Source organism: Macaca nemestrina, chromosome 2 (assembly GCF_043159975.1).
Source record: "Macaca nemestrina isolate mMacNem1 chromosome 2, mMacNem.hap1, whole genome shotgun sequence".
Classification (NCBI taxonomy): domain Eukaryota; kingdom Metazoa; phylum Chordata; class Mammalia; order Primates; family Cercopithecidae; genus Macaca; species Macaca nemestrina.
The window spans coordinates 82,836,684-82,851,642 of record NC_092126.1 but is presented as its reverse complement, the minus strand read 5'-3'; the positions used below and the strand labels follow the sequence as shown (position 1 = coordinate 82,851,642).

Below are 14,959 nucleotides of genomic sequence, written 5' to 3'. Positions count from 1 at the left end.
CCCTTGCTGAGAATGGTGGCTAATGCTTGTAATCCTAGTGCTTTTGGAGGCTGAGGTGGGGGGATCACTTGAGTCTAGCAGCTTGAGACCAGCCTGGGCAACATAGACCCCATCTAATAAAAAGAAATTAGCCAGGTGTGGTGGCGTGTGCCTGTAGTCCCAGCTGCTCAAGAGACTGAGGCAGGAGGATTGCTTGAACCTAGGAGTTTGAGGCTATAGTGAGCTATAATTGTGCCACTGCACTCTAGCCTGGGCAACAGTATGAGACCCTGTTTCAAAAAAAGCCAAAAGAATCTGTGCGTACCCTTTCATAATAGCACTCTTACTTTTAGTGACATGATTAAAAATGACCTAGATAATTATGCCCATATGCATGATATATAATCGTGAAAAATTATAAATAATATAAATGCCCATTAATTGAGGATTAGTTAAATAAATGATAGTTAATTCCTACGGTAGAATACTATAGCTACTAAAAAGTACTGTATATTTGTCTACAGAGAGACTTGGATTTTCATTATGTATTGAGTGTAAAAAGCAAGAATGCGTTGTGTAAGCTTGTTTAACTTATTTATTTTGGTGGTTCTGTTTGCAGTCTAAAATTTTTTTTTTTTTTTTTTTTTTTTTGAGACGGAGTCTCGCTCTGTCGCCGGGGCTGGAGCACAGTGGCCGGATCTCAGCTCACTGCAAGCTCCGCCTCCCGGGTTTACGCCATTCTCCTGCCTCAGCCTCCTGTGTAGCTGGGACTACAGGCGCCCGCCACCTCGCCCGGCTAGTTTTTTGTATTTTTTTAGTAGAGACGGGGTTTCACCGTGTTCACCAGGATGGTCTCGATCTCCTGACCTCGTGATCCGCCCGTCTCGGCCTCCCAAAGTGCTGGGATTACAGGCTTGAGCCACCGCGCCCGGCCTGCAGTCTAAAATTAATTGGGGCCAGGCGCAGTGGCTCATGCCTGTAATCCCAGCTTTTTGGGAGGCTGAGGCAGGCAGATCACTTGAGGTCAGGAGTTCAAGACCAGCCTGGCCAATGTGTGAAACCCTATCTCTATTAAAAATACAAAAATAAGCCAGCCGTGGTGGCATGTGCCTGTAATTCCAGCTACTTGGAAGGCTGAGGCAGGAGAATCGCTTGAACCCGGGAGGCAGAGGTTGCAGTGAGCCGAAATCACGCCGCTGCACTCCATCCTGGGTGGTAGAGCGAGATTCCATCTCAAAAATAAAAATATAAAATTATTATTTGGTTCTTCTTTATGTCTTCTGTTTCTTTAGGGAGACCTTTTTTTTCTCTTTTTTTAAAAATTTGTTTTAGGTATGCTCGTTGTTGCTTATTTGAACCATTATTTTTTTAAGAGATGGGGTCTCACTATGTTGTCCAGGCTGGCCTCCAACACCTGGGCTCAGGTGATCCTCCTGTCTTGGCTTCCTAAGTAGCTGGAACTATAGATGCATGCTACTGGGCCTGACTTCTTTGAAGCATTTTTATGATGGCTGCTTTGTCATATAATTCTTTTTTTTTTTTTTTTGAGACAAGGTCTCACTCTGTCACTCAGACTGGAGTACAGTGGCATGATCTTGGCTCACTGTAACCTCCACCTCCTGGGTTCAAGCAGTTCTCATGCCTCACCCTCCCAAGTAGCTGGAATTACAGGCGTTTACCACCATGCCCGGCTAATTTTTTTATTTTTAGTAGACACAGAGTTTCTCCGTTTTGGCCAGGCCAGTCTTAAACTCCTGACCTCAGGTGATCAGCATCCCGAAGTGCTGGGATTACAGGTGTGAGCCACTATGCCCAGCCTTCATCATGTAATTCTGATATCTTTGTTATCTAGGTATTGGCTTCTATTGATTGTCTTTTTCATTCATTTTGAGGTTTTCCTGGTTCTGGATGTGATGAGTGATTTTTTATTGAAACTTGGATGTTCTTAGTATTATGTTGTATGACTAGTGATCCTATTTGACCTTTTTATTTTGGCTGTTTCCCAGTGGGAGAGTGTGCTGCCTTCTTCATGCAGTATGAGGGTGCAAGTGTGAGTCCCCATATGGCATGAAATACAGGGGGTACAAGTACAGATTCCCCAGTTAGCCTCCATTGACACTTGAAGGGATGTTCCTCTTAATTTCTAAGCTGGGGTGGGAGTTCTGGCTCCTCACTAGGCCTTTACTGAAGCCTCTCTGGCTAGAAGGAATGGGAGTACCTTTTACTCTCCCCACATGGTCTCCACTGAGACTGCAGAGTGCATGGGTGTGGTGGTGGTGGTTTATCATCACCTGGCTAGGATGAAAGTCCTGTTCTCTATATGGCCTTCTCTGACATGAACCTGTTGGAGGGGTTGAGGGAGTTGGAAAATCAGGTTCTTTGCAGACATGGGTGGGGTCACAGTTTTTTTAGTGTTTGGTTGGAGTAGAGTAATTATTGTCAAAACTTTTCTGTGTTGCAAGACTGTCCCTTTCCTGGTCCTTTGGTTAGAAAGAGCAGGCTTTTGTTGGGGATTTTTGTTTGTGCCTGTGGTGTTTCTGGGTTATTGACTTCTTCATTTCTACCCTCCAAGTGTGGGTTATAAGAGGTAAAATGAAAACCCAGAGAATTCATTACCATGTTGTGTACTCGATCCTGAGGTCTCTAGCCAGTCTGTGTATTTTTTCCTCTACCTTTTGGGGTCTTCTTAGGTTTATTTTATATGTAACATAAGAGTTTTTAGTTGTTCTTGGCAGGAGGAATAGGGAAAAGTATGTCTACTCCATTTTTTTGGAAGCAGAAATCTTGTCATTTAATTTTTTAAAAGTTATTTGCATGTGTCCATTTGATTATGCAAGCAGAAGATCTGTAATGGTACACAGCAAACTGTTATTAGTGGTCATCTCTGAGGAGGAGGTTGAAGAGCTTTACTTTGTTAATTTTTATATTGTCTAAATAAAATTGAACAAACTATTGTTGCCTAAGGAATAGATAACACAAATGTATAGAGTAAAAGTGACTACCTCCCTTCAGTAATCCCATTTTCTCTGACAAAGTTTTGTTTAAAGCTTTCCTATATGTTTTATTTTTTACTTTTTTTGATTAGGAGATACTATCTCACTCTATTGCCCCAGCCGGAGTACAGTGGCATGATCATAGCTCACTGCAGCCTCAAATTCTCAAGCAATTCTCCTGCCTCAGCCTACTGAGTAGTTGGGACTACGGGTGCATGCCTCCACACCCAGCTATTTTTGTTTGTTTTTTTTTTATAGAGAAGGGATCTCACCGTGTTCCTCTGGCTGGTCTTGAACTCCTGGTCTCAAGCAGTCCTGCCTCAGCCTCCCAAAATGCTGGGATTATAGGTGTGAGCCACTGTGCCTGGCCTGCTTTCCTATATTATTACTATACCTGCCTGCCTGCCTCCTTGCCTGCCTGCCTGCCTTCCTGCCTGCCTGCCTTCCTTCCTTTTTTTTTTTTTTTTTTTTTTTTTGATGGAGTCTTGCGCTGTTACCCAGGCTGGAGTGCAGTGGCACGATCTCAACTCACTGCAACCTCCACTTCCTGGATTCAAGAAATTCTTGTGCTTCAACCTCCTGAATAGCTGGGATTACAGGTGCCCGCCACCAAGCCTGGCTAATTTTTGTATTTTTCGTAGAGGCAGGGTTTCACCATGTTGGCCAGGCTGGTCTTGAACTCCTGACCTCAGGTGATCTGCCTGCTTCGGCCTCCCAAAGTTCTGGGATTACGGGTGTGAGCCACCATGCCCGGCTGACTATGCATTTCTATACATAAATATAAATAAGCTTATAGTTAATTTTGTTTGTTTTCATGTGAAGACAGTGCCATCAGACACACACACACGCGCACGCGCACACATGCATACTTGCTTTACTAAATATTTGGGCATTTTCAGCTGGAAAGGATTATGTGGCTGAAAACTACAATCATAAGTCTCTGAGTGACTTAAGGGCTATGTGACTTAAGGTCATTCTCTTTCCTTGTTGCATTTGGCCCTCTAACTACATTAATCCCTGATATTTTGACTTCAACTCACTGTACTATTCTGTCAGAAAGAGAAAAAACTTGTTTTTTTATTTATGGCTTTCTAATTACGATGCTAGACAAGATGAGCTTTTGAAGCCCAGTTTTATGACTTTATTCATTCATGCATTCACTCATTCAGTCATCAGATATTTATTGAGCATTTAATATTTGCCAAATCCTCTTCTAGGTGCTGAGGATACAGTAACACAACAAACAAATCTCTTTCCTCATGGAGCTAGGGATAGATGAACATTAAACAAGTACATAGTATGTCAGATGATGGTAAGTGAGAGAGAAAAATCAAGGAAAGGGAATGGGCTGAGGGAATATGCCATTTTAATTATGATGGTCAGGGAAAGCCTTGTTAATAAAGGTGGCCTTTTTAAGGACGGTGAGGAGGGCAGATATGCACAGGGAACAGAAAGGAGGACAGTGTGGCTGGAGTGGAATGAGAGAGTGGGAGTGTGGTTTAGAGTTGACATCAGAGAGGTAATTGTAATCCTAATCATGAGGAAATTATAAGACCTTTGGATTTTAGTAAGTATGAGTTGGGAAACTATTGGAGAACTGTTCTGGTATGGAAGTAACATGATCTCAAATTGGTTTTTGAGAGTAGGTTCTAGGGGCCAAAGATAGAAGCATGGAGTTAAATGTTCTTGTAATAATTCAAATGGAAAGATATTGGCAGTTTGGATCATGATGTTGATATTAGAGGTGGTGAAAAGTGGTTAGCCAGATTTTGAATTTTTTTTAACATTTAATTATAGAAGTTTGGATATGTTTTGAAAGGAGAGCTAACACAAGATACGCTGATGCATTGAATAAAAAATGTGAGGAGTCAAGGGTGACTCCATAGTATTTTGGCTGAAGCATCTGGAAAGATTGGGAGCTAAAGGAGGTATTGGAGAAGACAATTAGGAGTTTGATTTTGGACATGTTAAGTTTATGATGTGTATTAGACACCCACCTGTAGTATTGAGTAGGCATTGGTTATGTGAGTTTGGAGTTCATGTGGGAGGTTTCATGATTAATGATGTCTCATGCAGCTCCTTGAATGTTCATGTCACACGAGTACTTGATGACTTCACTACTGTTCATGGTGTGATGAGAGAAAGTTGGGTAGAATGGAGGAGATGAGGGTCTTGGGTTCTAATCTTAAATTCTGTGACTGACTGTTAATGTGACTTAACTAAGTCATTTAACGTCCCTGCCTGCCAATTTTCTGTAAAATTAAATTGTCTAATTAAATGGTTTTAGTCTTTTCATCCAGATATCCTTGGATCTGTATCATAGAGAAAGTTCAGGAAATGATGCTATGGACTGAATTATGTCCCCCATATTCATATGTTGAAGCCTAACTCGGACTGTATTAGAGATAGGACCTTTAGGGATGTGATATAAGTTAAAGGAAGTCATAAAAGTGGAGCCCTGATCTGATAGAATCGGTTTCTTATAAAAGAAGAAGAGACACTAGCAATTTCTCTATGTGAGGACACAGTGAGAAGGTGGCAGTCTGCAAGCCAGGAGGAGAGCCCACACCAGAAACAATCTGTGGGCACCTTAATTTTGGACTTCCCAGCCTCTGAAAGTGTGCAAAATAAATTCCTGTTGTTTAAGTCAGGGGTCAGGCCATGGACCGGTACTGCTTTGTGGCCTGTTAGGAACTGGGCCTCACAGCAGGAGGTGAGTGGTGGGTGAGCAAGTATTATCGCCTGAACTCCGCCTCCTGTCAGATCAGCGGCAGCATTAGATTCTCACAGGAGCGTGAACCCTATTGTGAACTGCACATGTGAGGGATCTAGGTTTGAAAATCTAATGCCTGATGATCTGAGATGGAACAGTTTCATCCCAAAACCCATTTTCCCCACCCTGTCTGTGGAAAAATTGTCTTCCATGAAACCAATCCCTGGTGCCAAAAACTTTGGGGACCACTGGTTTAAGTGACCCAGTGTGTGGTGTTTTATTATGGCAGCCTCCATAGACTGACGTGATAGACTGGGGTCTGGGCCTTATCTTACGTAAGCTTTAGCCAGCCAGAGCAGTTCTGTGATCTGTTTGAATCTCAAGTTCTGAATAAGACTGTGTTTATTAATAAGAAAAAAGTTTGAGAACTTTTTCATGTTTAGATGTTAATCTAGGATTATGTGAGGGTTTCTTAAATAGTTCATATGTGTTATAAAAATACACATGCCCATCACATAGTAGGTACTTAATAAATACTTGTTGAAAGATGTATGGTAGGTAATAAGTGTCAGCTAGAATATGCAATGATATTAATGTTCTTTTTGCATGTTTGTTTTTTTATGGGCTTTCCAGCAAAAAGCAGAAAGCCTGGTAGATAAATTCTAAAAGAACTGTAACACTATTAATGTTAACTCTTTTTTTGTTTTTTGAGACTGTCTCACTCTGTCACCCAGGCTGTAGTGCAGTGGCATGATCTTGGCTCACTAGAACATGTGCTTCCTGGGTTCCAGCGATTTCCTGCCTCAGCCTCCTGGGTAACTGGGATTACAGGTTACCCACCACCACACCCAGCTAGTTTTTTTTAGTATTTTCAGTAGACACAGGGTTTCACTATGTTGCCCAGGCTGGTCTCAAACTCCTGACCTCAGGTGATCTGCCCGTTTTGGCCTCCCAAAGTGCTAGGATTACAGGTGTGAGCCACCGTGCCGACCTAATGTTAATTCTTGATTATTGCAATGCAGAGAATTATTTTAGGATATATTCTAATTGCCTGAGATTGGGTTATAGAAGAGTTTCTAATCCTGACCCCTGTAATGAGATTCTTTGGTTGCCTGTTACAGCAAATATATCTATTGTCCAACGTCGTGCTGCTTGCTCTGGTGGTATATGTAAGTCAAAGTTTCTTCCCTCAGGGAGTATGCATTTGAAGAACTATGCTTAGATATATCAAACAGTACATGATACAATAGTATATAATCAAGTTATAAATGTCATAGGAGTTAACAGAAAAGAGATCTTTGGGGATTGTATTACAGTAGCTGAGGAATGCTAAACTTTTAAAACAGGTAGAGTTTGCAGAGAAGAGGTCTCACCATGAGATCATGATCCTGAAACAGGAGAGGTTAGATTCAGAGATTCATTACTACGTGGGGTTCTGTGTTAGTCTTCCACATTCCTGAGGACAATCTATGCCAGTATTTTTTATTGAGTGCCTACTTGGTGTCAGGTGCCGAGGATTGAAAGTGAACAAAGGTTTTAGAGTATAACGAGGATACAGACAAGTAAATAGTCAAAGGACAGTATGATAAGAATTTTGTTTTGCTGGAGTATCTTATAACTTTCTTTTAAAGGCTATGTGGAAGAAAAACTAAATATTTGTGGGCCTGAAAATTACCTCTTCTTTTTTATAATTATCTCTACATGAATTCTATATTGAAAATAATTTTTCTCAGGAAATTTGAAAGCAAATTTTTTTTCAAAATTTTAGTATTGCTGAAGAAAAGGCTGTTGTTAGTTTCATTATCGTTCTTCTGGGGTAACTGCCTGTTCTTCCTTTCCAGAATCTTTGAGATTTGCCTGTTTGCTTAAGTTTTTTATTTTGTAGTTTCATGGGAATATGTCTAGATGTCATTGTGTAGGACACCTGTTGGGCCCTCTCAGTGTGAAACTAGGTTTTTAATGATCATGTATGTGAAACTAAACAAATTTGCAAGAAGTTAATTTTGTTCTTTAATGATCATATATGTGAAACTAAACAAATCCATGAGAAATTAATTTTCTGTTTTCTCTGTTCTCTCTTTCTGGAGCTCTTGGTTGAATGTTGACCTTTCTGGATTGATCCTTTATCTTGTTTACCTTTTCACTTACTGTCTTTTTGTGTGTGTGTGGGATATTTCCTCAACTTTTTCTTTTAGCTCTTTCTTTGACTTTTTAAAAAAAAATTTTGGTTCAGCCACTATATTTCTAATTTCTCAGAGCATTTTCTTGTTTTCTCATTGTTCTTTCAAACTAATATTCTGTTTTTCTATTATGGATAAAATTCTTTGGATCTCTGTTATGCTATTTGTCAGATTTTATTTTACTTTTATTTTCACTTTTTTTTTTTTTTTTTCCAAGACAGGTTCTCACTTTGTTGTCCGTGCTGGAGTGCAGTGGTGCTAATATGGCTTATTGCAACTGCTGCCTCCCAGGCTCAATTGATCCTCCCTGCTTAGCCCCTCAAGTAGCTGAGATTTTAGTCGTACGCCACCACACCTGACTCATTTGTGTATTTTCTGTAGTGTCAAGGTCTTGCCATGTTGCCCAGGCTGGTCTCAAACTCCTGAGCTCAAGTGATCCACCTGTTTCAGGCTCCCAGAGTGCTGGGATTACAGGTGTGAGGCACCGTGCCTGGCCTATCAGATTTTTTTTTCTTTTTCTTTTTTTCTTTTTTCTTTTTTTTTGAGATGGAGTCTTACTCTGTCGCCTGGGCTTGAGTGCAGTGGCATGGTCTTGGCTCACTGCAACCTCTGCCACCCAGGTTCAAGCGATTCTCCTGCCTCAGCCTCCCAAGTAGCTGGGATTACAGGCGCCCGCCACTGTGCCCACCTAATTTTTTGTATTTTTGGTGGAGACAGGGTTTCACCATGTTGGCAGGCTGGTCTCAAACTTCTGACCTCGTGATTCGCCTGCCTCGATTTTTTGTTGAGATAGAGTCTCTATCACCCAGGCTAGAGTGCAGTGGCGCGATCTAGGCTCACCATGTCTGGCCCCCATTGAGTATTTAATTTTAAAGGATCATATACTGCATTGAAGACTCTTTTTTCCTTTTAATATAAAAAAGGCTTCCTGTCTTTTTTTTCTTCCGTGACATTTGAAGAGCTCAGGTCAACTTACCTTATGGAATGTCCGATAGTCTAGATGTGTCTGGTTCCTCAATCCTTTTTTACTGTATTAATTGCTATTTTAATGGGGTTTAGTAGGAGGGATAAGCAAATGGTTTGTTTCTTTATTATCTTCTTTATTTATTGGTTGTAAATATGATTTTTAATGAGTGTATAATGTTCTACCATTTTTAAAAACTACTTTTCTCTTGCTGGTGGTTTTAACTTTTCCATGTTTTTGTTAATATAAGTAAACCTGTATTGACTATTTTATTATATATATTTGTATACATTTTTAGTTATTTTCTTCTTAAAAATTTCCTAAGAGCATATTCAGTGGGTCAGTGAGATTGTTTTTAGATCAAGAACCTTAAAACTGTTCAGTTTTCTCAAACAATGTCCAAATCACATCAGCCACATATCAGAATCCATTTGATATATTTATGTTATATATGGGATGTAAATTTACCTGAGAGAAGATTATTTGCTTATAATCAGTCATTCTCAGTGTTCTGCTAGTGTCCTCATCCTTTATTATCTCTTTCAGGGTTTTTTTTTTTTAGACTTCAAAACTCGTTGTTTTTAAGGATTCTTTAAAATATAATTTTAAGTGGTTGGGTGTAGAAGCCTTTTCCAAAACCTAATACTAGTGTGAGATAAAACTGTAGCCTGAATATCTGTATGGTCACAAGCAGCTTTACTGCATTTTTGTAAAATATTCCAACAGTACAGAAAAAGTAAAAAAGGTATTAAGTTCCCTAAAGCCTCCTTTCCCTTTCAGTCATCTTCTTAGTTGGTTCTATATCCCTCCAGATCTTATTCTATGTATTATGGACATATATGTCGTAGAGAAGTGTGCATATATGCATTTAGCACTCTTTTTTACACATTGTAAACACAGGTATTCTGCATTTTGTTTTTTTCCCTTAACAGTGTGTCTTGAGATCTTTCTATGTTTGCCGACAGAGATCAGTCTCACTTAAGCTGCTGTGTGAGGTTGCACAGTGTGAATGGATTTTATTTTATGTAACCATCCCTGTTGGTGGACATTTTAAATTATTTCGAATATTTTAATTGTTTTGACATTGTTACTTTTCTTTCTAGGATGTCAAAATCTGGAAACATTGGGAGACTGAGGTTTTTTATGTTTGTTTTATTTTCACCAGCTTGTATTGCAGAAAGTAGAAGTAATGTTTTTCTAAAATAAATAGGATAGGTATTTTATTTCTTTGATTTATTAAAAACACGCTGTCTCACCTGGGTACTGTGGCTCACGCCTGTAATCCCAGCATTTTGGGAGGCCAAGGTGGGGGGATCACGAGGTCAGGAGTTCGAGACCAGCCTGACCAACATGGTGAAACCCCGTCTCTATTAAAAATACAAAAATTAGCCGGGCCTGGTGGCAAGTGCCTGTAATCCCAGCCACTCAGGAGGCTGAGGCAGGAGAATCGCTTGAACCCGGGAGGCGGAGGTTGCAGTGAGCCAAGATGGCGCCACTGTACTCCAGCCTGGGTGACAGAGCAAGACTCCGTCTCAGAAAGAAAACATGTAGTCTCTTAAAAAGAAAATTCTTCATGGATAGCTATTACTACTTAAAAGACCGGGCGCAGTAGCTCAGGCCTATAATCCCAACACTTTGGGAGGCCGAAGCGGGCCGATCATTTCAGATCGGGATTTTGAGACCTGGCCAACATGGCGAAACCCCGTCTCTACTAAGAATACAAAAATTAGCCATGTGTCGTGGTGGGCGCTTGTGGTCACAGATACTCAGGAGGCTGAAGCAGGAGAAGCACTTGAACCCAGGAGGCGGAGGTTGCAGTGAGCTGAGATTGTGCCACTGCGCTCCAGTCTGGGCAGCAGAGCAAGACTCCATCTCAAGAAAAAAAAATTCCATATAGGGCCAGGTATGGTGGCTCACGCCTGTAATCCCAGCAGTTTGGGAGGCCAAGATGGGAGAATCACTTGAGCCCAGAAGTTTGAGACCAGCCTGAACTACATAGACCCCATCTCTTTTCTTAAAAAAAATAAAATAAAATAAAATTTTCGTATAGTATTTTACACTACTAATATTTGAAGTACCACATAGCAGTTCCCACTAAATAATGAGGCGATACTGTTTATAAGCTGCTTTAACATGATAAAAGCAAATTAATATACTAAGGTAAACATTAAAGAGCAAAATAGCATTTCCTCTCTGATTCTAAAATTAATACCTACATAGAAAAGTTAAAAACTTAAAAAAAATTAATCCTGGATTTTACTCCTAGAAGGCATTATATATACACCTTTGACATTTTGGTGACTGTTCTCACAGTTAGTGGTGCATGGGTGTGTGTGTTTCTATATTGAGTCTAGTCATATATCGTGTTATGAGTATGTATTATTGTGTGTATATCCAATGCAGTCATTTTTCTTAACTTTTTTTTTTTGAGACAGGGTCTCACTCTGTCACCCAGGCTAGAGTGCAGTGCTGCAATCTCAGCACACTGCAACCTCCGCCTCCCAGGCTCAGGCGATCCTTCCAGCTCAGCCTCCTGAGTAGCTGGGACCACAGGTGTGCGCCACAATGCCTGGCTAATTTTTTGTATTTTTGGTAGATACAGATTTTCACCATGTTGACCAGGCTGGTCTCGAACTCCTGAGCTCAAGCTATCCACCTGTCTCAGCTTCCCAAAGTGCTGGGATTACAGGCATGAGCCACTGTGCCTGGCCATCTTTCTTAACATGTTTTTCACGTTTGTGATACGTATACACACACACATACATTTGTATGTAACTATATGAATGATACTCTACATGTTATTTTGCTGCCTTTTTACTCAGCAGTGGACATAAAAATCTTATAATGCCACTGAATACAGATACATCATTCTTTTAATGTGAAGTATTTCTCTATTTAGGGTATACCTGATGGATTTTGATCAGTCAAACAGTAGAAACAGCTCTCAAATGGACTTTGGCTATGGGTAGTAATTCGTTGGAAACTCCTTTTGAGGACACTAACAGGTGGTTGGGAGTTAAGTGGCTTTTTCTGGCAGACTTGTTTTTTTCTGGTGACTGTTAGAATTAGTGTCAGTGGGAAGACAGCTTGCAGTAATCAGACTCTGAGTGAGTTTCTTTGTGGAGTGTGACTTGAGATATGAAGTGACAGGATTGATAAGGGTCTTCAGTGAAAGGGAATTAGGAGTATTGGGATGGAACTGACAGAGAAAATAATGGAAATTGGTAAGGACATCTGGTTTAGGTCAGCAGAGCAACAAAGAGAGCCTTATTAGTTGTGGTTAGGCTAGCTAGGGAGATGGACTTCTTGCAGAGGTGGCTACTGATCTGTTGGCCTTCATGAGTTGGGTGTTAGTAGATAGCTGCTTTTGAAATATTACTTGTTATATGGAACTTAAAAGTAGACACAACACTTGTTCTTTGATCTCACAACTTAGAGTAGAATACAGGTGGTCAGGGGGTTGCTAGTTTTCTTCCTCTTTTCTTTTTTAAGAAAAATAAAAGCATTCTGTTTGTACTTTGTGCTCTACTTCCTTAAAAAGCACTGTCAGGCTTGTTAGCTATCAGCCAATTATTTTTTTAAGAAGACTTTTATTACATTTTTCTTTAAAGAATGTGTAAATATCCTTACCAAGAGTACACTTCTTTCTTACTGTTTTTCGAAAGAATCACCAACTGAAAAAAAAGTTCCAAGGCATATTGTTACTGCAGAGATGAATTAGGGAGTTATCAGGATATTACAGAAGTACCCCAGATGCCAAAATACACGAGTCAGAAAAACTTAGGTCCAGTTTTTCCCTGTTGGTGATTTAATCTCTGGAGCAAAGCTTAATTAAATATTGCATGAATATGCCTTAAAATATGAAATATGCCTTAAAACAACATGACATTAATTAACTTAACTTATTGAATAAAGACATTTTGTAGATACTGGATATATGAAGATGAATAACACATGGCCCCCACCCTTAAAGAAATTATTATTTAGAAGGATGAGATAGAAGTATATGCCAAAATATATGGATGGTAACAATTAGGCAAAAAAGAGGGGGAATAGTCAGTTCTGCTTTGGGATATGGGAATGCCTGAAAAAGCTTATTAGAGCAGGTGAGTTTTGAGAACGAGTTGTTCACTATGTAGCTGCAGATGGGCTGGGGCGTAGGGGTGGCAGGGATGCTCAATCTAGTCAGGAATATTATCGCCAGTGCCATAGAGGACTGAGATCGTGATGTTACAGATACTTTGCTACGGGTAATGGGAAGGTTGTGTGTGGAGTGGGAGGAGATGATGCTAGAGAGGTTGTCAGGGAAGGTTTAACTTTATCCAGAAGATTCTTAAATGGGTAATTAATAAAATCAGGGAAAGATTATCTGGCAAGTAGAAGGGGACAAGATTCCAGTAAGAGGTATCAGTTTGCAGATATTAAAGTAATCAAGCCGGAAATGACATGGGCCCAAAGTCTCAAACTAAGTGATGAAAAATCGAAATGGAAATTAGGAGACAAAAAGGTGTATTAGAAACAAGACACATGACTGATTTTTGTGTGTGTGGTAAAGGAGAGGGAAGCATCAGGATGTCTTTCAGATACTATGTCTTGGCGAATTTTAGAAAATGCCAGTGCCATTTGAAGAGAAGCTATTTTAAAAGGAATAAATAATTAGTTTGCTGCTTGAGCATGCCAAGTTTGAGCTGGTAGTAGATACCCAGAAAGATGTGTTCTGTAGGTATTTGGATCTGGAACTTCAAAAAAGGGGTTATAGTTAAGAATCAAGAGTCATCAGGATTGAATTGTTTGAAACCGTGGAAGTAGATACAATAATCTAGGAATTCAAGAAGAAAAGTGTGGCCTGGTGCGGTGGCTCATGCTGGTAATCCCAGCACTTTGGGAGGCTGAGTTGGGGGTATCCCTTGAGGCCAGGAGTTTGAGACAAGCTTGGGCAACATGATGAAACCCTGTCTCTACAAAAAATACAAAGATTAGCTGGGTGTCGTGATGCATGCCTGTAGTCCCAGCTACTCAGGAGGCTGAGGTGGGAGGATCATCTGAGTCCAGGAAGTTGGGGCTGCAGTGAGCCATGATCACTCCACTGCACCCCAGCCTGGGTGACAGAGGGAGACCCTGTCTCAAAAAAAAAGGAAAAGTGTCAAAAACAGAGCATTAACATTTTGGGAGTGGGTCCAAAAGAAGAGCTGGTAAAGAAGACTGAGAGGGAATGGTCTGAAAAGAATCCACTGAATTTGTCAGTTAGATGTTGGTGACTATTGTTAAGGCGGTTTCAGTGATGTGTTAGGAGTAGGGTCCAAATTACAAAATAGGCCGGGTGCAGTAGCTCACGCTTGTAATCCCAGCACTTTGGAAGGCTGAGGCGGATGGATCATGAGGTCAGGAGATTGAGACCGTCCTGCCTAACACGGTGAAACCCTGTCTCTACTAAAAATACAAAAAAAAAAAAAAAAAAAAATTAGCTGGGCATGGTGGCGGGCGCCTGTAGTCCCAGCTACTTGGGAGACTGAGGCAGGAGAATGGCGTGAACCCAGGAGGTGGAGGTTACAGTGAGCCGAGATCGCGCCAGTGCACTCCAGCCTGGGCGACAGAGCGAGACTCTGTCTCAAGAAACAAAACAAAACAAATTATAGAATAATTCTGTATTGTATTAGTGGTATTTATGCATTGAATTATACCTTTAAATATTGTATTAAAATAATATGTGATATATATACATTTAGAGAATCAGACAACCAGCTCTCATGTGCCTACTATATAGTTTTTTAAACTTTTATTTTTAAATAATTATAAATTAAATTCCTATAAATCATAGGAAGTTGCAAAAGTAGTACAGAGAGGTCCTCCTATATAGACTTCACTCAGCTTCCTCCAGTTACCATTCAGTTTAACAAGTGTCCTGGGTTAGTTCAGATGTTAATGTCTTGGGCTGGGTTATGGAACCATACAGGGAATATGGATGTGGGTTCCATAGCCCTACCTGGTGTAAGCCTTCTTTCCCTGCCTCCACTAGGAGCAGAGCAAATGCAAGCTGCTTTGCTGTTTCTCAGAATGTATGGATGGAGCTTTTCCAGCTCCTTTTTACATATTGGGCAGCTCTTTTTAGGATTTTGGCTCAAAATAGGGA

The 14,959-nt window shown here is 40.4% G+C and overlaps 1 protein-coding gene and 1 non-coding gene across 18 annotated transcripts in view; one reads left to right on the top strand and one right to left on the bottom strand.

Annotated features, from left to right (window-relative positions):
* The window catches only part of LOC105465851 (polyhomeotic homolog 3), a 105,191-nt gene that overhangs the window by 15,098 nt on the left and 75,134 nt on the right, over positions 1-14,959 (top strand). The window lies entirely within an intron of this gene.
* Positions 6,306-6,367, bottom strand: LOC112423992 (U7 small nuclear RNA). Its single transcript, XR_003014596.1, has one exon. It is a non-coding gene; the product is annotated as a U7 small nuclear RNA (small nuclear RNA).